The 15,942-nt window shown below is 39.5% G+C and overlaps 1 protein-coding gene across 8 annotated transcripts in view; it reads left to right on the top strand.

Moving 5' to 3' along the window:
* The window catches only part of GRIP1 (glutamate receptor interacting protein 1), a 723,532-nt gene that overhangs the window by 318,247 nt on the left and 389,343 nt on the right, over nucleotides 1-15,942 (top strand). Inside the window, exons 1-2 of one of the 8 annotated variants that reach the window (XM_073020924.1) lie at nucleotides 1,211-5,634; nucleotides 6,726-14,674. The exons of the other annotated variants lie outside the window; for them this stretch is intronic. The gene's annotated coding sequence lies outside the window, so the exon portion shown is untranslated. Of the gene's footprint in view, nucleotides 1-1,210; nucleotides 5,635-6,725; nucleotides 14,675-15,942 lie in introns of those variants that run through there. 8 annotated transcript variants of the gene reach the window in all.

Genomic DNA, 15,942 nt, shown 5'->3' with positions numbered 1-15,942 from the left:
AGACCTGGAGCTTCAGCCCTTTGATTTGATATTTCAATTCTTGTTAAAAATATACTTTTCATGGGGCTAGTGTTTCGAGTTGTCAACAGTCACTTATATCACAGTGTGGATGAGCTTCAGATGTTTCCTCTGTTCTTATTTTCATAGTGTACGGAAAAAAAACAAGAGCCACAGTGTAGTGAGTCCTGGAGGAGGATGGATCATAGGTGTAGAAAGTTAGATGGTGGTACCAGAACAGTCTTGAGTGGTCTGCAAGTTCTGAAGATCAGCTGTGCCCACACACTATTTAACTAAGGGCATCCTATGTCTGCAGTCATTTCCTCCTGGTTCATTCTCCTCCCAACTTCTTCCTACGTCCCCACCTTTTCTATTTCTGCCTCTTCCTCCAAATCCATTGTATATTTCTTTCACTGAAATAGAGCAAGGATAGTGAGTTTTCATACCATTTATAAAAGAAAAATACTCCTTCAGCTTTACTTCTCAAGAGCTTCCTGCTCAACATCAATTCTACAAATTATTTGTTTCTAGTGGTTTTCCCTAAGGCAATGTGAGAAAAAGTCAGCATGTTCCACAGTGGAGAAACCATGTGAAGCTACCATGGAGTGTGAAGCAAGGAGCGGGTGACCACTAGGAATGAGGATTAGCTGTCCCAACCCACAGATGAGAATTAGTCCCCCTTCATTCCCTTATGCGGAAGTCCACCATATCACACTCTTGATTTTAAGTAAGATCTAATTTAAAAAAATAAAAACTATGACAATTCCCCTGTTTCACTTGCATAGAGTAATACTTCAAAGGAAGAAGATCTTTTCTTCTAAAGAGGAGTCATTTCAAAGATTGTCATGAGTGCGAAGGATGATGAGAGCTTTGATATCCAGAGCTCTCCATCCATAAGAGAGGCTGGAGGTGTTCAAATGAAGGCTAGAAACTCATTCAAAAAATATGCTTCCTGCAGTGGGTGCAGCATTGCCCTAAATGACTCCAAGGTTGTCTTCAACTTTGAGAGTTTCAGAATCTAGGAAATATCGTCACCAGGCAGATGAACAGGCTGTGACTAAGGGCCTGTTCCATCATTGAGGAAGACCAAATGTGATTTCAATGAAGGGTACGTATTTGGTGAGATAAGGAAATCTATCTCCTTTCTAGTTCTGCATTCTGTTGAAGCTGCAAGTAAATAAACTTATGAGAAAAAAAAAATATATATATATATATATACACACACCTAAACTTTCTCATCTATGCAGTAAGGGTAATAATAGAGCCTACTTCATAAAGTTTTATAAGGATTCAATGAGCTAATTCACAAAAAGCGCTTAGAACAATGTCTGAAACATAGGAAGCACAAAATAAGAATTAGCTGTGATTAGTAATATTGTTGTTATTCTTATATTTTTTTACAGACTACTTAAGCTGCCCTCCTTATCTGTAGGAGAACACAGCAATAGCCTTGCAAAACACACAAGAGATAGGGGGCTTTGCTCAAATGCAGGTGACATTTTTTATGCCTGGTTACACTTTATCCCAACAGGAAAAAATATAAGAAAAAGAGAGAAAAAACACAAACTCCTTTTCCACCCCTTGTCCTTACAAATAACTGAATTTTAATAGGTCCTAATAAATATAAAACCTTCTAGAATGTAGCCATGTTTTACAAATTATAGATGGGGTTTCAGTAATTGTAACCCATTAATTTGCTGTCAACTATTGGTGAACATCTTGCTATGAAGTAAACACTTTCCTGAAAAGTTGAGCATAAATTTTGGTCAAAGGTCTTAGTATAAGTAAAATAATAACTTTTCCTCAGTAATGCTTTTCCTCATGGAAAGCATTGTAAATGAAAAAGCAGTTTTCTGGCAGTTCAGTTGCCCTGAGGTTGCACTTGGCTGATATGAAACATGATGATCCAGTAGCTAAACCACATTAAGACTATTAATTAATAGACGGCTGTGGCCTAGAGCCAAGGTAAAATAATGCTAGTTTCCTCTGTCTCTGGTATTCAAACTGGAGTTTACATTCTTTATGTTGATCAGCTATTGGCTTCAGATTCTTTCTCATTATTTTTCAGTCTCTGGGCAGTTTTCTGTGACCAGAAACACAAATGGAACCTATTTTTCCAAATGATTGTTTATATCTAGTTTTGATTTGGACAGCCAAATGGCCCCTCTGCATAGTCCACATCACTCTTGCTGCTCTCGTTCACAGCTGTACAGCTTTCTTGTTCACAGCTCGCTCTTGGCACTTGGAGTATGGACACAATGTCCCATAGCTGTCCATGGCAGGCTGCATTTGCCGTGTTAGGCAATGTCAGTGCTTGCTGCACCACTTTGTAATTTGTGTCACTTGAATACAAGTGGGAAGACTTCAGGAGAATTTTGAGAGAAAAATACAAAACAAACTCTTTGAAAATGTGTGAGCATAATACATGCTTAGCAGATAGCATTGTCGTTGGTGATTTGTATATAATTACTACCCGGTTTTAGGTGGTACTTAAGTTCTTTGTCCAGGATGAGAAGATTCATTTGTATACATCATCATTATCCCTCCTGACATGTGCTTTGGTGACATTAATCTGTGTTTTATTTCCTGCAGCTGTAATGATGGGGTTGTCTTCCGTGGCTTTATTATGTTGTCACGTTTTTTTCCAGTGATCATCCTCACAGTACAAAAGAAATATCTCATATGGGGATAAACTCCAAAATAGCTGACATTTAACAGTCATACTGGCAAGCATCTAGTTTTCTTTCCCTTCATTCTTTGTCCCTGTCAAGCTGAGTCCTGGGGAATTATCATTGACTGTGGTCAGACCGGTAGTTGTTTGTAATTTTACATGGAAAACATGTCTGAGGTGGAGCTTATTTCTTAAGACTAGATAACATGTAGAGGGGTAGGCTAGATGGAACATCAATTCAAACTGGCAAATGACTAGCTGATTTTGAGGGAAGTTTGGAAGAAAGAATAGATTGCCAGGGTATCTGATTTCTAGTTGGAGTTGCAGCCAGTGGCCTTTGTAGTTTAGAGGATCAGAATCTGAATCTGATAGTGGAAGTTCAAAGGAAAACAAATGCACCTGGTCCTTGCTTTAAGGACAGCAAGGATTAGCTTAGCAGTAGAGATCTAATAATTCAATTTTAAATTAGAAAAAATTTTTAAAAATTTATAACTTTTGAAATGTATAATTGTGTCACTTTCATTTGCATTTTTCAGTAACAGAACAAACTATGTGGGCATGGTTTCTGTAAACAGAATATCAAGACTGTGATGATCAGTGACTTCTCTGTACTTCAGCTCAACAACCCCTGCTAACAGCCTCATATACAAAACACATTAAGCACAGAGAATGATGAAATGAAATCAACCAGTATTGTTTATTAATTTGTTAGATGTTTTAATAAAGCCAATCCCCAGGGCAGAATCAATCTGCGTAACCACTGCACATTGTATATGCTCTGATTAAAGCATTTAATACATTGCCTTGCAGTTGTGTGTGTTCATGTCTGTCTCCTTTAAATAAACATGAGTTTCCTGGAGGGCAGGGACCTTGGCTCATTTCTTTTTGATTTCCCAGCATAAGCACAATGCCTTGTGCAGAATGGTGCTAGTGGTGTTTGTAGAATTGAATTGAACCAACTATTGCATCTATGCACCGAAGAATTTAAGCAGATGTTTAGCCACATATTTTAAGTTTTACAGCATATATTAAGTTGTACAGCATATATGAAGTTGTACAGCATGCATTATTGAAATTAACAATAAAGAGAAAATAAGAAAAGTATTAACAGTGGTGACAAGAAAATGAGAGAGGGAAAGGAAGACTAACAAGAAGACTAAGACTAAGAAGTTCCATCCCCTTGTTTTTCATTGTAGGCTCCTCTGATCAGGGATTGGGGTCCTCCTAGCCTCCTCTGACCAGGAGCAAATGAAACTGTTAATGCAGTTGTGGAGTAGGAATCTTCCTTGGGGCCAGGTAAATTGTCTTCAGTCTAGAATCTCCTTGTTGACAGTTAGGCCTTGACACTTACTATTGAGGAAAGTTCATACTGAGCAAGTATAAATCACTAGAAAGTATCTCCAAGTTCAAAATGCCTGTATCTCAAAATTGAATATCATAATCATGGGAAGAGCAAAACCATGGAGACCTACTTTTCATATTATTTTAGTTTATTATGTGCCAGGCTCTGAGTTAAGTGCTATACAAATATTAAGTGATTTATTTTTCTTAACAACTCTGAAGGATAGGAAATGGTAACTCTCCTCATTTTACAGGTAAAGAAACCAAGGCCGAGAGAAATAAGTAACCTGCCCAAGTTTCACATCATAGCTGGCATGGGGTAGAGCCAGGACTTACCCCAGGCTACATGGCTGCAGAACCCATGCTTTTCCTTGCTCCACCACATTTGTTGCTTCTGTCTTGTTTAGTTGCTTGATGAAACACAGAGACTTGAGAAAGCTGGGGTTTGATTCCTCTAGATCTAGGATTCCCTCAGCACTCAGCTTATTAACACCATAAGTCCTTGAGACTGCTGTCTTGAAGATTCTACTTCCTTTAAAAGTATATTTAATGGGTCCTCCTGTGAGCTAGACTCCAAAGGAAAGGCACAGTTTGATATGAAATACCTGTCCTTGAGAAGCTTTCAGTTGAGTAGGGAGATGATGCATGGCAGAGTTAACTGGGTGCCATAGGAGAGGCACAATTCCAATGTGGTGGGGAACAAGGAAAAGAAGAGATTACATTTAATGGAGGAAGGAAATGAGGCTTTGTGGGAACATTAGAGAAGGGCTCTGAAGGATTGGAAAGGCTGGGGATGAGGCAGTACAGGCTTCCTTTTAGGTAAGGAAACAATAAGCAAATATGTAGAAATAAGCTGTAGCAAAAAGCATCATGGAAGACTTGCATCGAGCTCTGGCTGGAGGACATGGCAGATGTGTGAGCTTGGATGACAGACGAAGATGCATATATTTAATTTGGAAGACACAAAGGAGAAACCATGGAAATTTTTGAGTGGAGAAAAGACTTGTACTTGAGAAAGGTTTGTCTGTAGTGATGCTTGGGATAGAGGAAAGGCAAGATTTAGCTAAGGATCTGTTACATTGGGGTCAAGCAGGAAGGGGTAGGGAGAGCTGAAAAGGAAAGAATGGGATAGAAGTAAATGTCTGATTGTGCTCACGATGTACAAAGGCAAGAAGGCAGAGACCATTTTGCAAAGTCAGTTGAAGGGCATGGACTAATAAATTTGAATAAATCGTAATATACTATGCTATCTTACACTGCGTGGTAATTTGGGAGTTCTGTAGAGCTCAAAGCTTTCACTGCATTCTAGTACCTATCTGACACACTGGGTCATTTTAACAGACAAAGGTGCCCCAGGCTACTTTTGGGGAATTAAAAAAAATTGCTCATTAACAGGATTTGAAGTTTGATCTGAGAAAAGTTCCAGATCAAATTGAGATGTGTGGAATATTCGTATTGTATAATCTTCATTGTGCAGGCATTTTTATCTCTAGTTGAATTCATAATACTTTTTTTGTTTTCAGAAGTATTTCTCGTGATATGGTTTGGCTATGTCCCCACCCAAATCTCAGCTTGAATTGTATCTCCCAGAATTCCCACACATTGTGGGAGGAACCCACAGGAAGGTAATTGAATCATGGGGTTCGGTATTTCTTGTGTTATTCTCATGATAGTGAATAAGTCTCATGAGATCTGATGGGTTTATCAAGGGCTTCTGCTTTTGCTTCTTCTTCATTGTTCTCTTGCCACCACCATGTAAGAAGTGCTTTTTGCCTCCCACCATGATTCTGAGGCCTCCCCAGCTATGTGGAACTGTAAGTCCAATTAAACCTCCTTCCCCCACAAAGGGTATGTTTTGGGTATGTTTTTATCAGCAGTGTGAAAGCGAACTAATATGGTAAATTGGTACCAGGAGTAGGGCGTTGCTGAAAAGGTACTTGAAAATATGGAAGCAACTTTGGGACTGGGTAACAGGCAGAGTTTGGAACAGTTTGGAGGGCTCAGAAGACAGGAAAATGTGGGAAAGTTGGGAACCTCCTAGAGACTTGTTGAATGGCTTTAATAAAAATGCTGATAGTGTGCTGGGCAAGGTGGCTCACACCTGTAATCCCAGCACTTTGGGAGACCAACGTGGACAGATCACGAGGTGAGGAGATTGAAACTATCCTGGCTAACACGGTGAAACCCCATCTCTACTAAAACCACAAAAACTTAGCCAGTCGTGGTGGCGGGTGCCTTTAGTCCCAGCTACTCTGGAGGCTGAGGAAGGAGAATGGTGTGAACTGGGAGGGGGAGCTTGCAGTGAGCTGAGATTGCACCACTGCACTCCAGCCTGGGTGACAGAGTGAGACTCCATCTCAAAAAAAAAAAAAAACTGCTGATAGTGTTATGAACAATAAGGTCCAAGCTTAGGTGGTCTCAGATGGAGATGAGGTACTTGTTGGGAACTGGAGCAAAGGTGATTATTGTTATGTTTTAGCAAAGAGACTGGCGGCATTTTGCCCCTGCCCTAGAGATTTGTGGAACTTTGAACTTGAGAGAGATGATTTAGGGTATCTGGCGGAAGAAACTTCAAAGCAGCAAAGCATTCAAAAGTGACTTGGGTGCTATTAAAAGCATTTCATTTTAAAAGGGAAACAGCATAATAGTTCAGAAAATTTGCAGCCTGATGCAGTAGAAAAGAGAAACCCACTTTTTTTTTTTTTTTTTTTTTTAGGAGAAATTCAAGCTGAATGCAGAAATTTGCATAAGTAGCATGGAGCCTAATGTTAATCCCCAAGACCATGGGGAAGATGCCTCCAGGCCATGTCAGAGACCTTCATGGCAGCTCCTCCCATCACAGGCCCAGAGGCCCAGGAGGAAAAAGTGGTTTTGTGGGCTGGACCCAGGGTTGCTGTGCTGTGTGCAGCCTGGGGACTTGGTGCCCTGCAGCTCCAGCCATGGCTGAAAGGGGCCAATGTAGAGCTCAGGCTGTGGCTTCAGAGGATGGAAGCCCCAAGCCTTGGCAGCTTCCACATGGTGTTGAGCCTGTGGGTGCACAGAAGTAAAAAATTGAGGTTTGGGCACCTCCGCCTAGGTTTCAGAAGATGTATGGAAACTCCTGGATGCCCAGGCAAAAGTTTGCTGCAGGGGCGGGGCCCTCATGGAGAACTTCTACTAGGGCAGTGCAGAAGGGAAATGTGGGGTGGGAGCACCCATACAGAGTCCCTACTGGGGGCGGAGCTGTGAGAAGAGGGCCACTGTTCTCCAGACCCCAGAATGGTAGATCCACTGACAACTTGAACCGTGTGCCTGGAAAAGCTGCAGACACTCAATGCCAACCCATGAAAGCAGCCAGGAGGGAGGCTGTACCCTGAAAAGTCACAGGAGCAGAGCTGCCCAAGACCATGGGAACCTGCCTCTTGTATTAACATGACCTGGATGTGAGACCTGGAGTCAAAGGAGATCATTTTGTAGCTTTAAAATTTGACTGCCGTTCTGGATTTTGGACTTGCATGGGCCCTGTCTCCCCTTTGTTTGGGCCAATTTCTCCCATTTGGAATGGCTGTGTTTACCCGATACCTGTACCTCCATTGTATCTTGGAAGTAACTAGCTTGCTTTTGATTTTGCAGGCTCATGGGCAGAAGGGACTTGCCTTGTCTCAGATGAGACTTTGGACTGTGGACTTTTGGGTTAATGCTGAGTTGAGTTAAGACTTTGGGGGACTGTTGGGAAAGCATGATTGGTTTTGAAATGTGAAGACATGAGATTTAGAGGGGCTAGGGACAGAATGATCTGATTTGGTTTTGTCCCTACCCAAATCTCAACTTGAATTGTGTCTCCCAGAATTCCCATGTATTGTAGGAGGAACCCAGGGGTGGGGGTAATTGAATCATGAGGGCCAGTCTTTCCTGTGCTATTCTTGTGATAGTGAGTAAGTCTCACAAGATCTTATGGGTTTATCAGGGGTTTCTGCTTTTGCTTGTTCCTCATTTTTCTCTTGCTGCCACCATGTAAGAAATGCCTTTCACCTCCCACCATGATTCTGAGGCCTCCCCAGTCATGTGGAACTGTAAGTCCAATTAAGCCTCTTTTTGTTCCCAGTTTCGGGTATATCTTTATCACCAGCATGAAAACAAACTAATACATCTTGCTTTTTAAAAATATTTCTAAACCAGCTACATTTTGTAAATATATGCTGTTTTTCACAGATTTTATAATTTTTTCTGTTTTATTTTTATAGTAAAATATATGGGAGCTTTATTTTCTTCCTAGATTTATTTGGGTAAAAATAATACGACTTTTTATGCATCAGTGAGGCTTTTTCATTTCATAGAATTGTGTTGGGGATTTGACAACAACCAAAAAGATGAATGTAAAGCAATGAGCAAAGTTCCTGAAAGGTGCTCCCCATCATTGATCATCAGAGAAATGCAAATCAAAACTACAGTGAGATATCATCTTACTCCAGTTAAAATGACTTTTATCCAAAAGACAGGCAATAGCAAATGTTGATGAGGATGTAGAGAAAAGGGAACCCTTGTACACTGTTGTGGGAATACAAATTAGTACAACCACTATGGAGAACAATTTGGAGGTCCCTTAAAAATCTGAAAATGGAGCTACCATATGGTCCTGCAATCTGACTGCTAGGTATATACCCAAAAGAAAGGAAATTAGTATATCGAGGAAGTATTTGCAATACTCCTATACATACTGAAGCACTATTCACAGTAGCCAAGATTTGGAAGCAACCTAATTGTTAATCAGCAGATGAATGGATAAAGGAAATGTGGTACTTATACAGAATTGACTATTATATGCCCAAAAAATGAGATCTTATCATTTACAATAACATGGATGGAACTAAAGGTCATTATGTTAAGTGAAATAGGCCAGACACAGAAAGACAAACTTCACATATTCTCACTTATTTGTGGGTGCTAAAAATGAAAACAATTCAACTCACGTAAGGTGGTTACCAGAGGCTGGGAAGGGTAGTGTGGGAGGGAAGAGAGGAGGGATGGCTAATGGGTAAAAAAAATATAGTTAAACAGATGAATGAGATCTAGTATTTGATAGCACAACAGGGTGATGACAGTCAACAATAATTTATTGTACATTTAAAATTAAAAGAATAATTAGATCATTTGTAATATAAAGAAATGATAAGTACCAGAAGTGATGGATACCTCATTTACCCTCATGTGATAATGATGTCCCTATATGCCTTTATCAAAATATTTCATGTATCCCATAAATATATACACCTACTGTGTACTCACAAAAATTAAAAATTAAGTTTCTGGCACATAAGGTTTAGATGGATTTGACTGAGATAGAGGCAGTTATCTGTAACATCACATGGTTAATGGCAGTCTCTGAGGGCAGAAGAGCTTAGACTCAAACCCCAGTTTTGCCATTCATTGACACTGTGGTCTCAGACAAGTTCTTGATTAACCTTGACATTTTCAGTTGTCAACTGGTAATGATGGTATGTATCATATGGCAATAATGAAATTTACCTCATTGCAGGCAGGATTAAATGAGATAATACATGGTGCCTGGCTCAAAGAGCTTAATGCTAGTTAACTGCCTCTTCTACCACCCACTGCCACCACCACCTTCATTAGCACTCCTTCATTCCCACCATTATTGAGGCTCTATGAAATGAGAACCAGGTGTTCATCAGAAAAAGGGTTCTTACGAAATGGAACATTATTATATGATACAAGTTTTATACTAGTTTTGATATCCAAGTCAAGGATCTATTTTCATGAGACAGGTTCACTGCTCCAATGAGTTAATGCTCAGTTATACAGAACATGGCATCCCAGCCAGAATTTTCTAGAGACTACCCTGAAGCAAGGATCGAAATACTAATGCTTCATTAGGGATATACAAATTCAGGCCGGTGAGATGAGGGAAAAGGGAAGGGAGTCACCAGAAGACAAATACGATATGATTGAACTCCTGTGAGGTGTCTAAAGTAGTCAAACTCATAGAAGCAGAAAGTAGACTGGTGGCTGCCAGGGTCTGGGGCAGGGGAAACGGGGAGTCGGTGCTCAGTGGCCGTGGGGTTTCAGTTTTGCAAGATGAAAGAGTTGTAGAGATCTGTTGCCCAACAATTTAAATATACTTAACACTCCTGGACTATACACTTAAATAAAGTTAAGATGGTAACATTTATGTGCTTTTTACCATAATTTTTAAAGGGCAGGGAGGCAAGGGAGGAAGTAAAGCAACAGGAAGCAGTGGTTCCAGGGCTGGTTACTGCTTCTCAAGGCCACCAAGGGACACAGCCATTGGCTGTGCAACTGCACCCACTTGGCACATGGAACTCTACTGGATAGGCTGGAGAAAAGAACCACGCTTCACAACAGTGAAAAAGAGAGGTGAGGGCATTTATCTGCCCTGCTGTCTCCCCATTCTCACAGAGCAGAGTTCACCACTTGGGGAGTGAATTCCCTCACATTTCCAGGTTGCATTGGCCTCTCCAGCTGTAGTGTGGGCTGCCAGCTCCCACATCTGTGAGTGGCCAGAGAATCCAGAAACTTCAGCTGGGTAACTGAGAGGTCCCACTACCCAGCCACAGCCACAAGAGAACATTCAACGCTCCCAGAGCAGGTGATGCTGGTGGTGGAAACTTAGCTCCCCAGGTGGGAGGAAGCATAACCAAGGGAATATGAAGATGTGCATAAGATTTGCGTTTGATACACACTGCTGTCCTTTTTTGTGCTAATGAATTCATTGCTACTATACCTTTCTTTCTTTCTTTCTTTTTAACAATGTAAAAGGCTTTGATGTTAGGGTGCCTCATATTAGAAACCACTGTGTGGTGACCACCTGGCCGGATGTAGAGCATGAGTGTAAAATTGTTTGCCACATTCTTTGCCCTCTTTGCCTTTGGAAGGAAAAATAAAGTGCGTCCTAGTTAGTTATCACAAAATGCAATGAAAGAGAGCAGTTTTAAGAGATTTCACATTTCTAAAAAAGATTAAAGTCTTGTTTTTTCATTGCCTTTTTAATGTTTTAAATATTAGCAGGCATCGCTGTCAAAATGTGTTCTCAATTCCTACTCTGGAATTTTTTTAATAGGAAAATTTTCTGATAAAGATCACAGGTTTCCTAATGTTTTCTTTTGGCCCACTTTCTTTTGTTTTACCAGAATAATTATTATGTTTGGGAAGTTATATCCATCAGTATTTCCTAGCAAAAAAGATATAATAGCATTTTAGAAAATGTGAAAATCATACTTGTTTGCTTCTTCCTAAAGGGTGGCATAGTTTTGTGTGTAGTGAAATGAATTTTTGATCATTGCTTTCGGACCAAATTCATATGACAGCCAACTAGATGAAAGGGTATCAGAATGAAGCAGGCAGACTCAGGGAAATGGGCTTCCCAAAATGCTGACATGCAGTTATTTTTAGAGGCATCTGGGCTTTCTACCCTCTTATTACTTTCTATCCTCCAGTTTTCATTTCTCCTACATGAAAATTGGGCCTTCCTCAGGCTGATTTTGGCTTGAGAATCAAGAGAACTCCATGTTAGTTTACTTCTTCTGGAATAGTGATAGCAGCCCTGAGTTTTGTTAAAGGGCAGTGGTTTAGAAAAAATTGTGCTTTTAGATCCTGTGAGATCCTACCTTGAGCAGACAGTGTAGCGACGGCTCTCTGCCCTTGCTAGGAGTCACAATGGCTCATAGGAGCTGCAGGAGATAGAATATGTTGTCCCTGTTGTTATTTAAGCCCGCAACTTAATCTAATTTTATCCTGTGTGTGCATGTGTGTGGGTGTGCACGTGTGCTTGCTTCGTTCCACCTATAATCCCCAAGAAACCCTGTGCTGTGTGATGCAGCTTTGGGAGGGAAGTAAGTACGTAAGACTTACAAACGCCTTGGAAAGGTATGGGTTTTGTTTCAATTCTTGGTGACATAGACTATAAACCTTTGCAAATTTTCAGTTTTATGTTAACATTTGTTCAGCAGACCTTTTTTCAATTACTTGTGGCTAGATTATTATTGAATGAATACCAGATGTATACATCTATCGTCTATTTTCCTTTGTCAAAAGGAAAAATAAAACCATTCTGGAAAATTGCAACGGATCATAATTATTTACCAGCAGGTTGTCACTTAACCCCTAAGGGGCAACTAAGAGGAGATGCGTTTATTGTGGCTGGATTTGATGATTCACATTGCTAAGTATTAAAAGGGGAGGAAAAAAATGAGCCATGTTTATCCAAGGAAATGCTGTTTAAGCATGACATTCAAGTGTGAATTGAATACATTGCTGGATCCAGCAGTAATGTTTTCTCACCAACCATGAAAAATCTTTTTTTAAAATTTCTGTTGTGTTCTAAGTCAAACTCATATATAAGCTTTCTGTTAGATTAATGCAGTTTTCTCAGATACTATCAATCATTTAACCACTTTCAGTAAACATTCATTGAGTGTCTACTATGGGTTAGGTGTTAAGAATTCAAAGTTAAATAAAATAGTATCTGCTTTCAAGGATCTCACAAGCTGATTCAGACAGCAATAAATAATAAATATACATAATAAATGCTCTGGGAACAAAATGCAGAGGGTGATTAATTCTGCAGAGGGAAAGACTTTGAGTGGAGGAAACTTTGATCTATGACGAAAAGATAAATGAATATATCAGTTAAGGTGAATAATGCTAGCTGCTACAACAGAGAAACTCCCAAATCTCAGTGGCATAACATCATAGGTGATTTATTTTTCACTCAGGTCACAGGCCAACAGCTCAAAGCAGGTCAGCAGTGGTGGAAGGTGACTGCGTGTCACAGAATGATTTGGGGACCTTGGATTCTTCCTACTGTTGCTTTACCGTCTCCCAGATCTTTAGAATAAGTGGTCTACAGATGGAAGTCAAAAAGTGGCCCCATTCCTTCCATTCACATTTTACTTTCTGTGATTCATATATGTAGCCACATCTAAGTACAAGGAGGGTGGGAAAATATATTTTAGCCATATGCCCAAATAGAAGAGGGGAACACAGATATTAGTAAATACTAGTAATTTTGCCATAGTTAGATTATTTTACATTGAGAAATGGGGTCGGATAGCCGTATAAATAGGATATAAGAGCATGGAAGAGTTTGGGAAGAGAGGAATGTTCTATTTTGGCCAGAATATACAGCATTGGTGGATAGGGGCTGGGAAGTCGAAGAGAAATACCACTACAAAGGTAGTTCAGGGCTGGATTATAAAAGATCCTAAATGCCCTACTGAGAAGTCTCCACTAGTGTTTGAGCTATAGTTCTCCATTGTTGTCTTATTTCCTTGGCTAAAATTTATTTTTGAAATAGATGTTATATTTATTCTATTATTTGAGGCATTATATTTTGGTAATGTAATTTTTAAAAACGCAAGCTTTACTTTTTCAGTGAGATTATAATTTTGAAGGCAAGGGTCACATTAATGCTTTATATATTTCCCTACAGTTTCCCTAGATCATGAAGCACAAAGGTATCCAGTGTTTAACCAGGTGATAATTTACTAACAGCTTCATAGAAATGGCTTTTATTTAAATAGGTATAGGTAAGCAATGCCTCTAGCCCATGGTACTATAGCTAAATAATTCAGTTCGTACTGACCAGCAATTAAGGGGTCTCTATATTATGCCATCAAATCACATGTATCAATTGCCTATATGTACAAGACTCTGAGATGGATATAATAGAAAAAGAAGTCCTTATTCTCTAGGTATTTAAGACCTCAAATAAACAAAATGTATGACTGACCTTGGAAAATATGATATTTTGAGGAGTACTCTATTCAGTTATGTATCAGAATGTGCTTGATTTACTATAAAACTAAATGTTATTTTATGCTTCAAACTAGAAAACACTTTAAATATACATGTGAATTTAGTATCTTTGAAAACAGAAGGTTAATGAAACTCTCAGCTGGAGGACTATGTAGGTATTTGATAAAAATGCTTGACACTCCAACCAGTGCACTTCATTCATTCCAAGCTATGATCCTAACCAGAGCCTCCATTGTGTCTTAATTGGAAGCTTATTACCATAATAAATTGTTGTGTTATACTTTGTTATGACTGTTGTTATAAATATATCCTTTTATAATATGGACAAATATTTTCTCTCTACAATAAGCATTTTCATGAGTGATTTGTGGAACCATTGAGGGTCCTGCCAGTGAGAATGCTAATCTAGTATTCTCCCTCTCCATGCCTGTTACATTGGTCCCTTAGATTTGTGGCATGCTCACCTTATTGACAGTGACTCATGGCTTTGTGCTTTGCTTTTATTAGAAATCGCAGCAAGGTGATATAAGTCACTTTAGATTTCACTTCCCACCATTGGATCATAATGTAGACGTGAGCTTGTGACACATGTTGTCAGCACTTTCAGATTATATGTGAAGCTTAAAAGCAGATTTGCCAAGTTTATAAGTGAGATAAATTTGATACAAAACCTGAATCTATTTATTTTAGCTAAACAAACCATGAAATGTTTCTCATTGAGGTTAATGAAAGCACCACCCTAAATCTATATTCTTATTTAATTCAGTGCCCATTTATGGAGCATCTGCCTAAGAGCCAGTCATGAATACCAAGAAGACCTAACTCCTGCCCTTGAGATGTTCGCACCAGTGGAGACAGAAGCCTTCATGGAGAAGGTGGCTTTTTAGCCAGGTTAGAAATAAACTAAGCATTCAGTAGTTGCACCCTGGACTCCACCCTACCCTTCTGTCAGAAACCTGAATATTTTTACCTCTAATTTCTGAAGTGTGTGCAAGAGGTTTGGAGTTTGGGTGGGTACAGAATGCAGAATATGAGAAGGGAGAATAGCTGGTTACCCCTTTTCTGCCTGTACTTTGAGCAGTCCGTTAAGAGCCACATCCCTCTTAGCTTCTCTACTCACTGAACTCCTCTGTACACGTTGGTTTTCCTAGTATTTTATTCTTTTGTTCTCCTTTTCCTTTTCGTTACATTTAGAGTTGGAGATACAATTGTTCAATGATGGAATGTAAAGTACTTTTGGGGGCTTTCACTCCGACGTTCTTACCTTAGGGTCTAAAATAAGAACCCTGGAGAGTTCCACAAGCTGCATTTACAATTCTTTCTCAGTTTCTCACTTGGACACTAATTTTATTTTAACTTAAAACTTTTTCTTTTAAAAAAATGAATGTTATCCTCCCAAAAGCTGTCTACTATAATAAATATATGAACATGAAAAAGAATAAAGTTGAGCAACCTTAGAATATTTTAGTCTTTATTGGTTTAAAGCAATCTTCCTATTACTTTAGGAGATGAATTACTGTTCATTGCCTATGCTGTTTTAATGATCACATGTAAATATTTTAAATTCTCTTTGATATCTGTCATTTGGTGACTTAACCCCTATTTTCACAGGTCTTTTGCTTATTTTGTGAAACTCTATTGCTGTTAGAATGTATCATTTAAATCTGATTTTATGGTGGTATTCTCTTTGTGATCTGTACAGACTTTGGTACTCTTCTGATGTAACAGACGTATTTAAAATTGTTATTCAAAAGTGGCTCTCTGTCCTTAAAACTGCACAATGTCAAACCTGGATTGACCCTGTTGCCTCTGGGATTAAACTGGTGGGACAAGGTGAGGGAGAATGGGTTGCCTCCTTCATCCAGTGTGTGAGTTTGTACCTATGCTCAGTTTCCCACAGGACCTGTGACCTCCTCCCCTTGGCAGGTAGATTAAAATAGCCAGGGGCTTGTCTTTCTCTGACAGTTCATAAAAACAGCTGGCACACTACATTGAGGCTCTCAGGTACCAAGCACTGACAACTGCTTCGCTTGCTTTACCTATAAAAAGGGGACACATGAAAGAGCAGGATTTCTTCACTGAGACTCAGACTCAAACTGTGGCAACAGCAGCACCCTGCCACAGCATGCTTCTCTTTGGGATGATGAAAGGATCAAGGG

This window comes from Chlorocebus sabaeus, chromosome 11, assembly GCF_047675955.1.
Source record: "Chlorocebus sabaeus isolate Y175 chromosome 11, mChlSab1.0.hap1, whole genome shotgun sequence".
Taxonomy (NCBI): Eukaryota; Metazoa; Chordata; class Mammalia; order Primates; family Cercopithecidae; genus Chlorocebus; species Chlorocebus sabaeus.
The sequence above is the reverse complement of the archived record's forward strand: the minus strand, read 5'-3'. Positions and strand labels throughout refer to the sequence as shown.